Consider the following 15107-nt stretch of genomic DNA (forward strand, 5'->3'; position numbering starts at 1 on the left):
TGTCGTCTACTCGATCGTTTAGGCATGTGTTACTCGATGTGCGCTGCACGATCGAGTGGCCTTCATGCTTCATCACATAGTCAAAGACACTCGATCCATGCTACGCAATCGTTCATACTCGTTCAATGTTACTCGACGATCACAAGGAGCTGCTATACGATCAAGGAGTGAGGCTTCGAATGGGTGGTTCAAGACCTGATTCACCTATTTGAACCGGATGACTCGATGGCTTATGTAATAATTAGTTTTAATTTATGGTTTTTGAGTCTATTCATCTCGATCCATTAATTTTTTATGAATGTACATGTGATGTATGTTTATTTATATGTCATAAAGTATGCCATATAGTTTTAAAACCCACCATAGGTTATGCATTTATTCATGCATCATCTTTATATTATAAGTGTAACACCTCGAGTTTTGTTTATAGTGTAATTTTAGTAATTTCTTTTATTTGAGGACATTTTTGGAATTTTGGAAATTCAATTTTGATTATTGAGAATTATTTTAAATTGGAGAATTTACTTTTAATTTTGGAATTTTGTTTTGAAGAAGAAGAGGAATAATGTATTTATACATTTATGGTTGGATGTGTCTAGAAGGAAAGAATAAAAGGAAATAAAATAAAATAAAGAAAAGACAACACCCTCTCTCTCCCTCTCACCCCATCGTGTGAACCCCCCTTGTGAAAACCCTTGCCGCCGTCACCCTCGCTGGCCGATTCGCTCGTGCCAGATCCACCCAGCCGTTCCCAATTGATGTCGTGTCAGATTCCACCTACCCTGAAGCGGACTGTTCGTGCACCAGATCAGCCACAAGCTCATCCCCTCCAGCATGCCGCTTATTCAGCCGCGCGTCCATCCGCTCCAGCGCGCCGTTCGTCCAGTCAACACCGGATCGTTTCGTCCGTTCCGCCCACGCTCTTTGTTCGACGTCCGCTTCCTCCGCCGTCATTGGGTTTCGCCGGATCTGGTAGTTTTAGGTGAGTTAGTATTCTTTTGTTTTTCAGTTAAATCTCTTGGGCATGGTGTTATGCTTCAATCGTTGATATGCTTCCTTTGGATTTAAAGTGGGATTGTAGGAGAAGCTTGAAGCCAAAAGGGTGCTGTCGAGGAGGGTTGGAACTGGTTTTGTTAAATTTATGGGTAAGATTGTTTGGTTCATGGCAATTTGAGGTGTTGGAATTAGGCCTGGGTACTAATTGTAAAGCTTGGTTGTGTTCTTATGTTAGGGTCATTATTTGGAGTTGCTGGTTTCGTTTGGTGGTCTAATTTTATCTGTGGATTTTTTACTGAGGTAAGTAACCTTGTTACTGGAACTACCCACGGGCTAGATACCAGACGTAAGCTAGTAGACAAGTTGACATACGTTGATGCATGGCTGATATACAATATGATATGAGTATGTGTACCTATGATAGATATCAGAATTCTAGTATGAATGTATGAATTCTAGCATGTGTACCTATGAGATTATGTTTGATTATTAGCATGATATGAGTAGGTGCATTCCATGAGATTATGTCTGGATGGTAGCATGATATGAGTATGTGTATTTTGTGAAGATATGATTAAATGCTAGCATGAGATGAATATATGTTGCCTAACGAGATTATCTTTGATCTGCGGATCTGAGTTATATGTATATATATGATATAGAGACATGTTAGGAAGTTGCAGTAGCAATAGCATTCTCACTGTTAGTTAGTTACCCACTAGAGGTTGTGTTTTCTTTGGGATTCACTAGAGGTGGTGTTATCCTTGGGGATTCACCAGAGGTTGTGTCTCCTTCGAGATTCACTAAAGGTGGTGTTATCCTTCGGGATTCACCAGAGGTTGTGTTTTCTTCTGGATTCACTGAAGTTAGTGTTATCCTTCGGGGTTCGTCAGAGGTTGTGGGTCCCACGGGACTTACTAGAGGTAGTGGATACACTTAACTATAGTAGGATGAGAGGTCAGTTTTGCCCGTTGATATGTGCCCCATGGGGACTAGAGGGGACTTGTATGCCCCATAAAGAATGCATCTAGAGGACATAGATGCCTAGCTCAACCCCAGTAGTGGGGTTACTTACTGGGTATTTTATACTCACCCTTTTCTCATGTTTATGTTTCGAGTAAGGGCAAGGACGTGCTGGCGAATGACAAAAGGAATCCTTGACGAGCCACTGGGGATCAGTCTCTTTAATTGCTTTTGCTTATATTTCAATATTTCTTTTAGTTTTACATTTTCATTTTTGGGATTTGAGATAAATATTTAAGTTTTGTTTTAGAAGTATTTATTTATGACTTATGGGTACCCTATCCATTGGCTTTAAATATTTGAATTTAATGCAAACTTTTAAGTTACCTTATTTATTTCGAATTTATTTCACTATATCAAGAGATGTCATTTTAACTTACATGCATGCATGCATTAGTAACGACCTATCTTGAGTCCTAGGGAGTCGGGTCGTTACAGTTGGTACCAGAGCCCATGTTTTGGGTTCTGAAGACTGGCTTACTAAGTAAGTCTAGATAGTCCATGTGGCCCAGTAACGGATTCCTCGTCATCGCCAGGTATGTCCTACTAATGAAAGTTTTCAATACATATATGAGATTAGTGATGTAATGTTTAAGTAGCATGTCTTTTTGAGAAAGAGCCAAAGATAGAGAGTTGATGTGTGAGTTCATGACAGGACATGGCACCTAAACTTAGAGCAAAAAAGATTGTTAGGGAACCCCAAGTGCAACATCCACAAGTTCAGGATCCTCTCCCTCTAGTGGTGCAGGAAAAGGAAGTCGAGGGTAGCCAGACCGTCCCGATAGCTCCGAATCCACCTATGACCCAAGTTGATGAAAAGGCAATGGAGGCAAGAATTGGTGAAGTCATTGCATCCTCAATGATGGAAAGACTATAGGAGTTGATCCATAATACGATGGTAGGACAGACTGCCCAAAACAAGGCTCAAAAGAAGCAGGTGCCACCTAAGCAGTGGCCGCAGACTCGATCGTAGAATAGGGACATGCAGAACCTGTCTCTTGAGGCTAAGCACTGGAGGGATTTCAAGAAGTTTGACCCTTGCTCCTTTGATGGATCGTTGGGGGATCCCACTAAAGCAGAGACATGGTTTTCATCGATTGAGATGATTTTCCATTCTATGAGGTGCCTGAAAGAGCACAAACTCCAATGTGCATTTTTTATGCTGACTGGCAACACAGAGATTTGGTGGCATTCAATAGAGAAAATGATTGATGCTAGTGGAGGACTTGCAACCTGGGAGTAGTTTAAGGAGCATTTTTATGATAAGTATTTTTCAGCCAACACTCGGTACAACAAGCAGGCAGAGTTCTTGAACTTGAAACAAGGAGTTATGTCGGTAGAGGAATATGAGCAGAAATTTGATAAGTTGTCCCACTTTGCTCTTGAGCTAGTAGCCATCGAGGCAACAAGGATAGAGAGGTTCATCTTGGATCTAAGGAGCGGATTGCGAGGTATGGTATATGCCTTGGACCTCAAGATATATGTTATGGACTGCAAGCCACCGTGAGGATTGATACTGACTCCTATGAGGGAGAAGAGTACAAAAAGTCACTCGAAAATGGGACCTCTGCAGGTAAAAAAAGGAAGGGCTCTTGAACTTCAACAAAGGCACCAGAACACAGTTAATGCTTCATGTCAGTGGGGACAGCAAGGCTCTTAGGTTGTGACTGTCAAAAAAGATAAGTCGATCTGTACTACTTGGCCAGCACTGAGGTTTATTTTTGGTGTGGTAAAAAGAGGCATATGTCAGAGAAATGTCCAAGGAGGAATGTGCCAGAAACCAGGGGCCAACCCGTAAGCTCATTTCAGGGAGGCCCGAGTCGTTAGTAGTAGCGGGTAGAGTGTTATCTACCACTCGGCGTGAGGCCAAAAAGTCAGGCATGGTTGTGACAGGTACGCTTCCCATATTGGGGCACCATGCTTTAGTTTTGTTCGACTTCGGTTCCTCGCACTCATTTATATCCTCGTATTTGTAAAGCATGCCATGTTAGAGTTAGAACCTTTGCTCTTTGCCCTGTCTATTTCCACTCCATCAGGAGAGATCATGCTAGCTACTAGAAAGTTAAAGGCATGTCAGGTAGAGATAGCAAATCACATATTGGATGTGATCTTAGTAATTCTAGATATGCATGATTTTGATGTGATACTGGCCATGGATTGGCTAGCTGTTAATCATGCGCATAGATTGCTCCTGTAAGGAGGTCATCTTTAACCCTTCTACAGGAGCCAGTTTTAAGTTTAAAGGGGTTGGGACCGTAGTCCTACCCAAAGTGATTTCAGCATAGATTGCTCCTGTAAGGAGGTCATCTTTAACCCTTCTACAGGAGGCAGTTTTAAGTTTAAAGGGGTTGGGACCGTGGTCCTACCCAAAGTGATTTCAACATTGAAGGCCAGTAGACTGTTTGACCAAGGAGCCTGGGGAATTATGGCCAGTGTGGTTGACACTAAAGAGGCTGAAGTCACCTTGAGTTTAAAGCCAGTAGTGGGAGACTCTCCAAACATTTTTCTAAAGGTTCTTTCCGGACTGCCCCCGCAACGGGAGATAGATTTTTCTATTGAGTTGGAGCCAGACACAACTCCAATTTCGAAAGCTCCTTACAAAATGGCACCAGCAGAATTGAGAGAGCTTAAGGTCCAGTTGCAGGAGTTGTTGGACAAGGGTTTCATATGCCCTAGTGTGTCACCATGGGGTGCATCGGTTTTGTTTATGATAAAGAAGGATGGGTCATTATGTCTGTGCATTGATTACAGAAAGTTGAACAAGGTGACCGTAAAAAATAAGTATCCCCTCCCAAGGATTGATGACTTGTTCGACCAGTTGCAGGGAGCTACGGTGTTCTCTAAGATCAATCTCCGTTTAGGATACCATCAATTGAGAATAAAGGACAGTGACATACCCTAGACAACTTTACGTTCGAGGTATGGGCATTATGAGTTCATAGTGATGTCGTTCGGTTTGACGAACACTCCAGCCATATTCATGGATCTGATGAATAGGGTGTTCAAGAAATTCCTCTACACCTTTGTGATTATTTTTATTAATAACATCTTGGTTTATTCCAAGACAGATGTTGAGTATGAGGTGCATCTACGGAAAGTTTTAGAGACATTGCGAGCAAATAAACTGTATGCCAAATTTTCTAAATGTGAGTTTTGGTTGAAACAGGTGTCCTTTCTAGGGCATGTAGTATCAAAGAAAGAAGTCTTACAAAGATTAAAGCAGTTACAAGTTGGGCTCGTCCAACCACAGTCAGTGAGGTGCGTAGTTTCCTGGGGTTAGCAGGCTACTATAGGCGATTTGTGAAGGATTTTTCTCGCATAGCCACCCCTTTGACTCAGTTGACCTGGAAGGGCGCCGTTCATTTGGGATGAGGCTTGGAAATGCAGTTTCCAAGAACTCAAACAGAGGTTGGTTTCAGCTCAAGTTCTTATAGTACCAAATGGATCAGGTAGTTTTGTCATTTACAGTGACGCGTCCAAGAAAGGACTATTTGTTTATGTTTGTAGCAGAGTAGAGTAGTTGCTTATTGTAACGACCGGATCCTTACACATTATGATCCGACTGCTACGCCATGCATACTTAGACTTTTCTATCATGAGATGAGTTCTGGTGAAAATTTCAAAGAACATATCTAAATTTTATTAATTAGATAGAAAAGCTATATAAAAAGTTTATTTATCAAAACACCAGGATCCATAAAACATTAGCGTGGTGGTACAAAATGCATGTGCCTATAATAGTGAGTTTGATGGTTGGTCATTTGGGCGACGTCCAATTCTGCCATCTACGCTGTGTCCTTACCTACAAAGTCTGTAAAAATATAGGATGAGTATATAATATACCCAGTAAGTAGTTCTCACGTAGGGTAGTGACCAAATGCACAATCACAAGCAACTTCAAGAAATATTGGTTGGGATGAAAACGTATAATAACATGTGGTGGTCGGTTATGTCCTTAACATAAATCTCTCCGCCCTGATAGAAAGATGAGGACCTAAGCGAAAACTAACCCATCTAATGATTAGCGGGTCATGCAGTTAGTAGGGCCAGAGTCGCATCCAACATCAACCATTAGCATAAAGGTAATATTGGACTAGAGGGGTGCAACCATACATACCCTGCTAGTCTAGTGTAAACATACGTAAGATTTAGGCCTGGAGGGATGCAACCATACATGCCTACAGACTTTAAGCATAAATTTCTCCGCCTGATAGGAAGATGAGGACTTAAGCGGAAACTAAATCCATCTAATGATAGCGGGTCATGCAGTCAGTAGGGCCAAAGTCGCATCTAACATCAACCATTAGCATAAACGTAAGATTAGACTGGAAGCATAACTTACACCTAATTAAAATTGATTTTAACGTAATCGTGAACAAACATAATGCATGGGGTCCCTTGTAGAGAAACGTGTTCTAAACATGTAATGTAATATAACAATTAACATAATCATCAACATAATAAAGTACACTACCATAGAACATTTAAAGAGATGGTGAGATAAACTACTTACTGTGATCTAGTTATTCCTTATTATTCTTTATGATTGATCAGTAGAGCTTTCCCTTTTTTAAACTAGAAGGAAATTTGGGCAACACCTTACCCGGCTTTTTCTCTTTAGCCTCACATAACTTCCTCACTCACACTTACTCTTTCACACGATTTTTGTTACTGAGATTTGTTTAAGAATGGGTTAAATCTTCAGGCAAAGGGTCTTATTTATAGTAGTTTTGATGCTTCTCAGTGTGATAAATCATGTACAGATGGCTTCTTTAAAATTACTTAGGGTTTAAAAATTCCTCTCATTAAGACACCTAATCTTGGCTAACGTTTGCCCTTACGTCATCATTCTTTTGTTTGTATTCAATTTTAGGGGTTTTTTATGTATAATCTATAAGATCGGTGGCCAAATTCAACGCATAATTCGCGCTTCTGTCCAAATCTTGCTCACTCTGCTCTCAAGAATCTCGCTCTTTCCAGTTTCTCGCTAGGAATTGCTCTGTCCACTCTCACTGGGTAATGTACCTGTAACCATGCATCTTGATCCATTGCCTCTTAATGTGTAACAGCAAACACCGTCCTTTCTGTTGTTGGTAACTTGTTACTAGTAGGTGGGTGGTCTGGGCAGTTTGATACTTGGTTGATGAACTTTGGGCAAGCCTTACATAGTGACCGTTTGGCTGTATTGAAACACACCCCTAAGTTCAAAGACATTGCCCTAATGGTGTTTTCCACAATTTCTGCACTTAGGATGTGTAAATGTTTGACTCTTCTGTGTGATGTATGCCTGAGTGTTTGGGAAATTTTGCTTGCCGTTGTGAGCGTTGGAAGCCCTGTTGGCGAATTTCTCTTTTTTCATTTGGCATGCATCCTCATTTAGAAGTTAAGGTTTTGCAGCAAGATCTATTCCATGAGTAAGGCCGACTCGACTAAGGGCATACTCTTTGTGTCGGAAAGCAGTAACAATGCCTCGTTGCCTTATCTTAATCCCCAAATAAACCTTTCACCATTCGTCTCTTTTGCGTCTACTAGTCGAGGGACAAAATGGGAAAGCGATCAAATTTTCGTTCATACTCTGCCACCGACATGTTCTCTTGACGAAGATTAAGAAATTCACTTCCTTTTGACATTCTGTCAAAAGGAAATACTGGTTGTAAAAAGCCTGATTGAATTGCTGCCATGAGATTGTACCTTTGATTGTTCTTTGTGTGGATTCCCACCAGAACTTTGCATGTCTTTTAACATGAAGGTGACACAATTTACTTTCTATTCTTCTGGGATGTTCATATGGCAGAAAAATAGTTCTGTTTCTATCAATTCAATGTTATAGTTGGATGCACGGATGATCGTCAAATATTGAAGGATGGAACGTCTGTATTCTCAAATCTTTTTTTTAACTAATAACTATGTTCTAAATTATTTACTAAATTACTTATTTGAAAATTCCACTTACCAGCATAATTTGGTGTAGCTATGGGCATCAACTTAAAAGCCGAACCATAAAACCAACGACTCTTTAATGCAATAGAGCTATTTGGCCAAACGCTCTGATACCAAATGTAATGAGGATCTTACACATTATGATGACGCTACGACATGCATAGTTAGACTTTTCTATCATGAGAATGAAGTTTGGTGAAAATTTCAAAAGAACATATTATTTATATTGAATTAGATAGAAAAACTATATAAAAAGTTTATTTATCAAAACACTAGGATCCATAAAACATTAGCGTGGTGGTACAAAATGCATGTGCCTATAATAGTGAGTTTGATGGTTGGCCATTTGAGCGACGCCCAATTCTGCCATCTACGTTGTGTCCTTACCTACAAAGTCTGTAAAATTATAGGATGAGTATATAATATACCCAGTAAGTAGTTTTCACGTAGGGTAGTGACCAAATGCACAATCACAAGCAACATGTTATGAAAACATATGGTTGGGACCGAAAACGTATAATAACATGTGGTGGTCGGTTATACTTCCAACGTAAATCTTTCCACCCTAATAGGAAGATGAGGACCTAAGCGAAAACTAACCCATCTGATGATTAGCGGGTCATGCAGTCAGTAGGGCTAGAGTCGCATCCAACATCAACCATTAGCACAAACGTAATATTGGACTAGAGGGGTGCAACCATACATACCCTCCTAGTTCCTAGCGTAAACATAACGTAAGATTAGGCCTGGAGGGGTGCAACCATACATGCCTTACCAGCCTTGGAAGCATAAATTTCTCTTCCCTGATAGGAAGATGAGGACTTAAGCGGAAACTAATCCATCTGATGATTAGCGGGTCATGCAGTCAGTAGGGCCAGAGTCGCATCCAACATCAACCATTAGCATAAATGTAAGATTAGACTGGAAGCATAACTTACACCTAATTAAAACTTGATTTTAACGTAATCGTGAACAAACATAATGCATGGGGTCCCTTGTAGAGAAACGTATTCTAAACATGTAATGTAATATAACAATTAACATAATCATGCAACATAATAAAGGTACACTACCATAGAACATTTAAAGAGAGGGTGAGATAAACTACTTACTGTGATCTAGTTATTCCTTATTATTCTTTATGATTTGATCAATAGAGCTTTCCCTTTTTTAACTAGAAGGAAATTTGGGCAGCACCTTACCCGAGCTTTTCTCTTTTAGCCTCACAGAACTTCCTCACTCACACTTACTCTTTCACACGATTCTTTGTTACTGAGATTTGTTTGAGAATGGGTTAAATCTTCGGCAAAGGGTCTTATTTATCGTAGTTTTCAGCTCTTCTCAGTGTGACAAATCATCATAAAGGTGGCTTCTTTAAAATTACTTAGGGTTTAAGGATTCCTCTCAATAAGACACCTAATCTTGGCTAACGTTTGCCCTTACGTCATCATTTCTTTGTTTGTATTTAATTTTAGGGGTTTTTCTATGTATAATCTATAGATCGTGGCCAAATTCAACGCATAATTCGCGCTTCTGTCCAAATCTCGCTCACTCTACTCTCAGAATCTCGCTCTCTCCAGTTTTCTGCTAGGAATTCGCTCTGTTCCACTCTCGCCTTTGTTTCAAATCTCTCTCCCGCTTCGCTCTCACTTTCTCCAGCTTCCTCGCTTACAATTCTCACTCTCTCTGATTTTCTTCAATCTTCGCTTTCTTCAGGGATCTCGCTCTCTCTACTCTTGCCAGCTTCAATCTCGGCTAGCATCGCTCGTTGGTGTTCTCGCTCTCCAATTCTCTCTTCGACCACGCAGCTCTCTCTCAGAATCTCGTTCTCTCCAGTTTTCTCGCTGGTGTGGCTCTCGCTCTCTCCCACTTTCTCGTTGCAAATCTCGCTTTCTTCAATCTCGATCTCTCCAGCTTTCTCGCTATAATTCTCGCTCTCTTCCAATTTTCCTTCAATCTCGCTCTCACTTTCGCTTTCTTCCAATTTTCTCTTTAATCTCGCTCTCTCCAGGAATCTCGTTCTCTCCACTCTCGCTTTCTCCAATTTTCTCTTATTTACTTATATATTTATTTATTTATTTATATTATTATTATTATTTTTTAATTGTTTCTTTTCTTCCTAAATTAAGGTTAGGGTATTTATATTTATAATCCAATAAATTTCAACATTTAATTTCCTGTAGTGTTAGCGTTACAAATCTGGGTTGTACACTTACGCTTCTCGTCAGTTGAAAGAAGCATGAAATAGGAATTATCCCACCCACGATTTGGAATTGGCAGCAGTGGTTTTCGCCCTGAAGATCTAGAGGCATTATTTATATGGGGAGAAGATACAGATTTTCATCGACCATAAGAGTTTAAAATACTTCTTCACTCAGAAGAAGATGAACATAAGGCAAAGAAGGTGGTTAGAGCTAGTGAAGGATTATGATTGTGAAATTCTGTATCACCCAAGGAAGGCAAACGTCGTGGCAGATGCCCTAAGCAGGAAGGTAGCCCACTCAGTAGCCCTTATTACCAAACAGGCTCATTTGTGCAAGGACCTAGAGCGAGTCGAGATTGTAGTGGCAATGGGAAAAGTTATTGCACAGTTAGCGTAGTTGTTCATACAACCGAGTTTGAGGCAAAGGATTATTGATGCGCAACGGCGTGACCCGTATCTGGAGGAGAGAGTTCGTAGGGTGGAGTCAGGCTAGGATGGTGAATTCTCAGTATCAGCGAAAGGTGGTCTCCTCTATCAGGGGCGTTTGTGCGTGCCAGCAGATAGTGATATTAAGAATGAGTTATTGTCAGAGGCTCACAGTTCCCTATTTTCGATTCATCTCAGTAGCACCAAGATGTATCAGGACTTGAAACGTTATTACTGGTGGAATGACATGAAAAGAGAAATAGCTGAGTTCGTCAGTAAGTGCCTGGTGTGCCAGCAAGTGAAAGCCGTAAGACAAAAACCAGCAGGTTTGTTACAACCATTGAGTGTGTCAGAATGGATGTGGGAGCACGTGTCTATGGACTTCATCGTGGGGTGTCCCCCAGACCGCAAAAGGTTTCACTATGATTTTAGACAGACTCACCAAAGTAGTGCACTTCATGCCTGGGAAGTCTACTTTTTCTATAAATAAGTGGGCACAGTTATACATAGGCAGTGAGATTGCACAGAGTGCCGTCGGACAGAGACCCTTGTTTCACGTCTAACTTCTAGAAGAGTCTTCAGGCAGCTTTGGGGACCTGGTTGAATTTTAGTATAGCTTTTCACCCATAGACTGATGAGCAGATAGAGTGATTGAAACAGATATTGGAAGATATGTTGTGTGCCTGTGCCATAGAGTTTTTAGGAAGCTGGGATGCTCACTTCCATTTGATGGAGTTTGCTTATACTAATAACCACTAGTCTACTATTGGGATGTCAACATTTGAGGCCCTTTATGGGAAGAGTTGTAGATCTCCGGTGTGTGGGATGAGGTATGAGAGAGAAAATTGCTAGGACCTAAGCTAATGTAGACCACAAATGAGGCAATACAGAAGATTAGGGCTTGTATGCAAATAGCCCAGAGTAGACAGAAGAGCTATGCCGGTGTGAGACGTAAGGATCTGGAATTTGAGATTGGTGATAAAGTGTTCTTAAAAGTGGCACCTATGGAAGGTATTCTGAGGTTTGGCAGGAAAGGGAAGTTGAGTTCGAGATTCATTGGACCTTTCGTGGTGTTGGAACGAATTGGCCCCGTAGCTTATCGGTTAGCATTGCCTCCAACACTGTCTTTAGCTTATAATGTCTTCCATGTTTCAATGTTGAGAAAGTATGTGACCGACCTGTCCCATGTCATTGACTTTAAGCCATCGCAGTTGAATGACAACTTGAGCTATGAGGAGAAGCCTGTAGAAATTCTCGCCAGAGAGGTGAAGACGTTGTGCTGAAGGGTGATAGCCTTTGTGAAAGTTTTATGACAGAACCATCAGTTCAAGGAAGCCACTTCAGAGCGAGAGGATGAGATGAGAACCCAGTACCCGGAGCTATTCCAGGAATAAATTTTCGAGGACGAAAGTTTTGTAAGTGGGAAGAATGTAACACCCCGAGTTTTGTTAGTAGTGTAATTTCAGTAATTTCTTTTATTTGAGGACATTTTTGGAATTTTTGAAATTCAATATTGATTATTGAGAATTATTTTAAATTGGAGAATTTACTTTTAGTTTTGGAATTTTGGTTTTGAAGAGGAAGAGGGAGAGATTTTATTTATATATTTATGGTTGGATGTATTCAGAAGGAGAGAATAAAAGGAAATAAAATAAAATAAAGAAAAATCAATTAAAATTTTATTTTATTTTATTTATGTTTTTCTTTTAAAAGAAAAGACAGCACTCTTTCTCTCCCTCTCACTCCTCACTGATCGTGCAATCCCCCCTCGTGAAAACCCTCGCCGCCGCCACCTTCGCTGCCCCAGCCTCAGCCGCAAACCGCCACCCGCCGATTCGCTCGCGTCTTCAGTCGTGAAGCCCGCCGGTTCGCTCGCGCCAGATCCGCCCAGCCGTTCCCGATTGACGTCACACGGATTCTGCCAGCCTTGAAGCCGACCGTTCGTGCGCTAAATCAGCCGCACGCCCGTCCGCTCCAGCGTGCTGCACGTTCAGCCGCGCGTCCGCCCGCTCCAGCGCACGGTTCGTCTAGTCATCGCTGGATCGTTTCGTCCGTTCCGCCCATGCCCTCTGTTCGTTGTCCGCCGTCGCCACCGCCGTTGGGTTTCGCCAGATCTGGTAGTTTTTGGTTAGTCAGCATTCTTTTGTTTCTCAGTTAAATCTCTTGGCCATGGTGTCGTGCTTCAATTGCTGGTATGCTTCGTTTGGATTTAAAGTGGGATTGTAGGAGAAGCTTGGAAGCCAAAAGTGTGCTGTCGAGGAGGGTTGGAACTGGTTTTGTTAAATTTGTGGGTAGGATTGTTTGGTTCATGGAAATTTGAGCTATTGGAATTAGGCCTGGGTACTAATTGTAAAGCTTGGTTGTGTTCTTATATTAGGGTCGTTACTGGCTTTGTTTGGTGGTCTGATTTTATCTGTGGAGTTTTGATTGAGGTAAGTAACCTTGTTACTAGAACTACCCACGGGCCAGATACCAGACATAAGCTAGTGGACAAATGGACATACGTTGATGCATGACTGATATACAGTATGATATGAGTATGTGTACCTATGATAGATATCTGAATTCTCGTATGATGGATATATGAATTCTAGCATGTGTACTTATGGGATTATGTTTGATTATTAGCATGATATAAGTAGGTGCATTCCATGAGATTATGTCTGGATGATAGCATGATTTGAATATGTGTATTATGTGAAGGTATGATTAAATGCTAGCATAAGACAAATATATGTTGCCCAACGAGATTATGTTTGACCTGCGGGTCTGAGTTAATGTATATGTATGATATAGAGACATGTTAGGAGGTTTTAGTAGCAGTAGCATTCTCAATATTGGTTAGTTACCCACTAGAGGTTGTGTTTCCTTTAGGATTCACTAGAGGTGGTGTTATCCTTCGGGATTTACTAGAGGTTGTGTTTCCTTCGAGATTCACTAAAGGTGGTGTTATCCTTTGGGATTCACCAGAGGTTATGTTTCCTTTGGGATTCACTAGAGGTGGTATTATCCTTCGGGGTTTGCCAGAGGTTGTGGGTCCCACGAGACTTACTAGAGGTAGTGGGTACACTTAACTATAGTTGGATGAGATGTTAGCTTTGCCTGTTGATATGTGCCCCATGTGGACTAGAAGGGATGTGTATGCCCCACAGAGAAGGCATCTAGAGGATATAGATGCCTAGCCCGACCCTAGTAGTGGGATTATTTATTGAGTATTTTATAGTCACCCTTTTCTCATGTTTATGTTTCAGGTAAGGTCAAGGGCAAGGACGTGCTGGCGAATGACAAATGGAATCCTTGACGAGCCACTGGGGATCAGTCTCTTTAATTGCTTCCGCTCATATTTCAGTATTTCTTTTATGTTTTACATTTTTTAGTTTTGGGATTTCAGACAAATGTTTAAGATTTGTTTTCATAAATATTTATTTATGACTAATGGGTACCCTATCCATGGGCTTTAAATATTTGAATTTAATGCAAACTTTTCAGTTACCTTATTTATTTCAAATTTATTTCACTATATCAAGAGATGTCATTTTAACTTACATGCATGCATGCGTTAGTAATGGCCTAGCTTGAGTCTTAGGGATTCAGATCGTTACAATAAGAGTTATAATATAGTAGTTTGCATGATTAAATTACATTAAAGAATGTTCATGCATCATATAATATAAGAGTTATAATATATGCATGCATTAAGCATATCCATGCATCATTTTTATATTATAAATGTTATAGTATAAGGGTGTATGAAAGCATGTATGCTTGGTTTATTACAAGTTATATAAGTGTTATATATAGTAATAAATAAACATTGCATGAAGCATGACACTTAGGTTAATTTATAAAAGTTATAAATACCTAGTCTAACTTAGCAAGATAGATGGTTTTAGTTGTTTCTTTTTATAAGTGTTATAGTTAAAGAAATTAGAACTAAAATCAATAAGAAAGACATGCATGCAAACTTAGGCTTAAATCATGTTTTAAAAGAGTTTTAAAATTTGATTGAGATAGACCTAAGATCATGGTTCTAATGAGATTAGAAATTTAAGTTTAATCTTTTAATTAGTTTAATAGGATTAAATTGACCAATAAAAGATTAAATATATATCAAATCTATCTATAAGGGACCTTTTGTCTAATGTGGGTTCTTGTTGGGTTTTATGTCCTAAAACTCATGATTTGTAAACATTAGAACTTGTTTTGAGAATTCGATAAAGTTGTTGAATAAATTGTTTTTTAGAAATCCAATAAACTTAAGTCCCTTGACTATTATATGAGTACTTGAACTTTATGTAGAGACATACAAGTGGATCAGGTTTGAGTAAATAGTCAAAATGATCTATAGTATATGAATAAGGTTGGGTACTTTATTTTGGTAACACTATTACATGCGGCCTACTCTATAGTTGTTACAAAGTGTTGTAAAGTGCTACATATGAAGTGATTCTAATTCGTGCATGTTGAGACATGAGGAGTGGAGGTGTCCTATGCAAATAAGTTTTGTGCAAGATCGAAC

The 15107-nt window shown here is 40.1% G+C and overlaps 1 long non-coding RNA gene across 1 annotated transcript; it reads left to right on the forward strand.

Annotated features, from left to right (window-relative positions):
* The first annotated feature begins 608 nt into the window (after positions 1–608).
* LOC120074457 lies at positions 609–14096 on the forward strand. The gene is made up of 4 exons (XR_005480997.1): positions 609–982; positions 1071–1145; positions 1232–1296; positions 13840–14096. It is a non-coding gene; the product is annotated as an uncharacterized LOC120074457 (long non-coding RNA).
* Positions 14097–15107: the final 1011 nt, after the last annotated feature.

This window comes from Benincasa hispida, chromosome 1, assembly GCF_009727055.1.
Source record: "Benincasa hispida cultivar B227 chromosome 1, ASM972705v1, whole genome shotgun sequence".
NCBI classification, from domain to species: domain Eukaryota; kingdom Viridiplantae; phylum Streptophyta; class Magnoliopsida; order Cucurbitales; family Cucurbitaceae; genus Benincasa; species Benincasa hispida.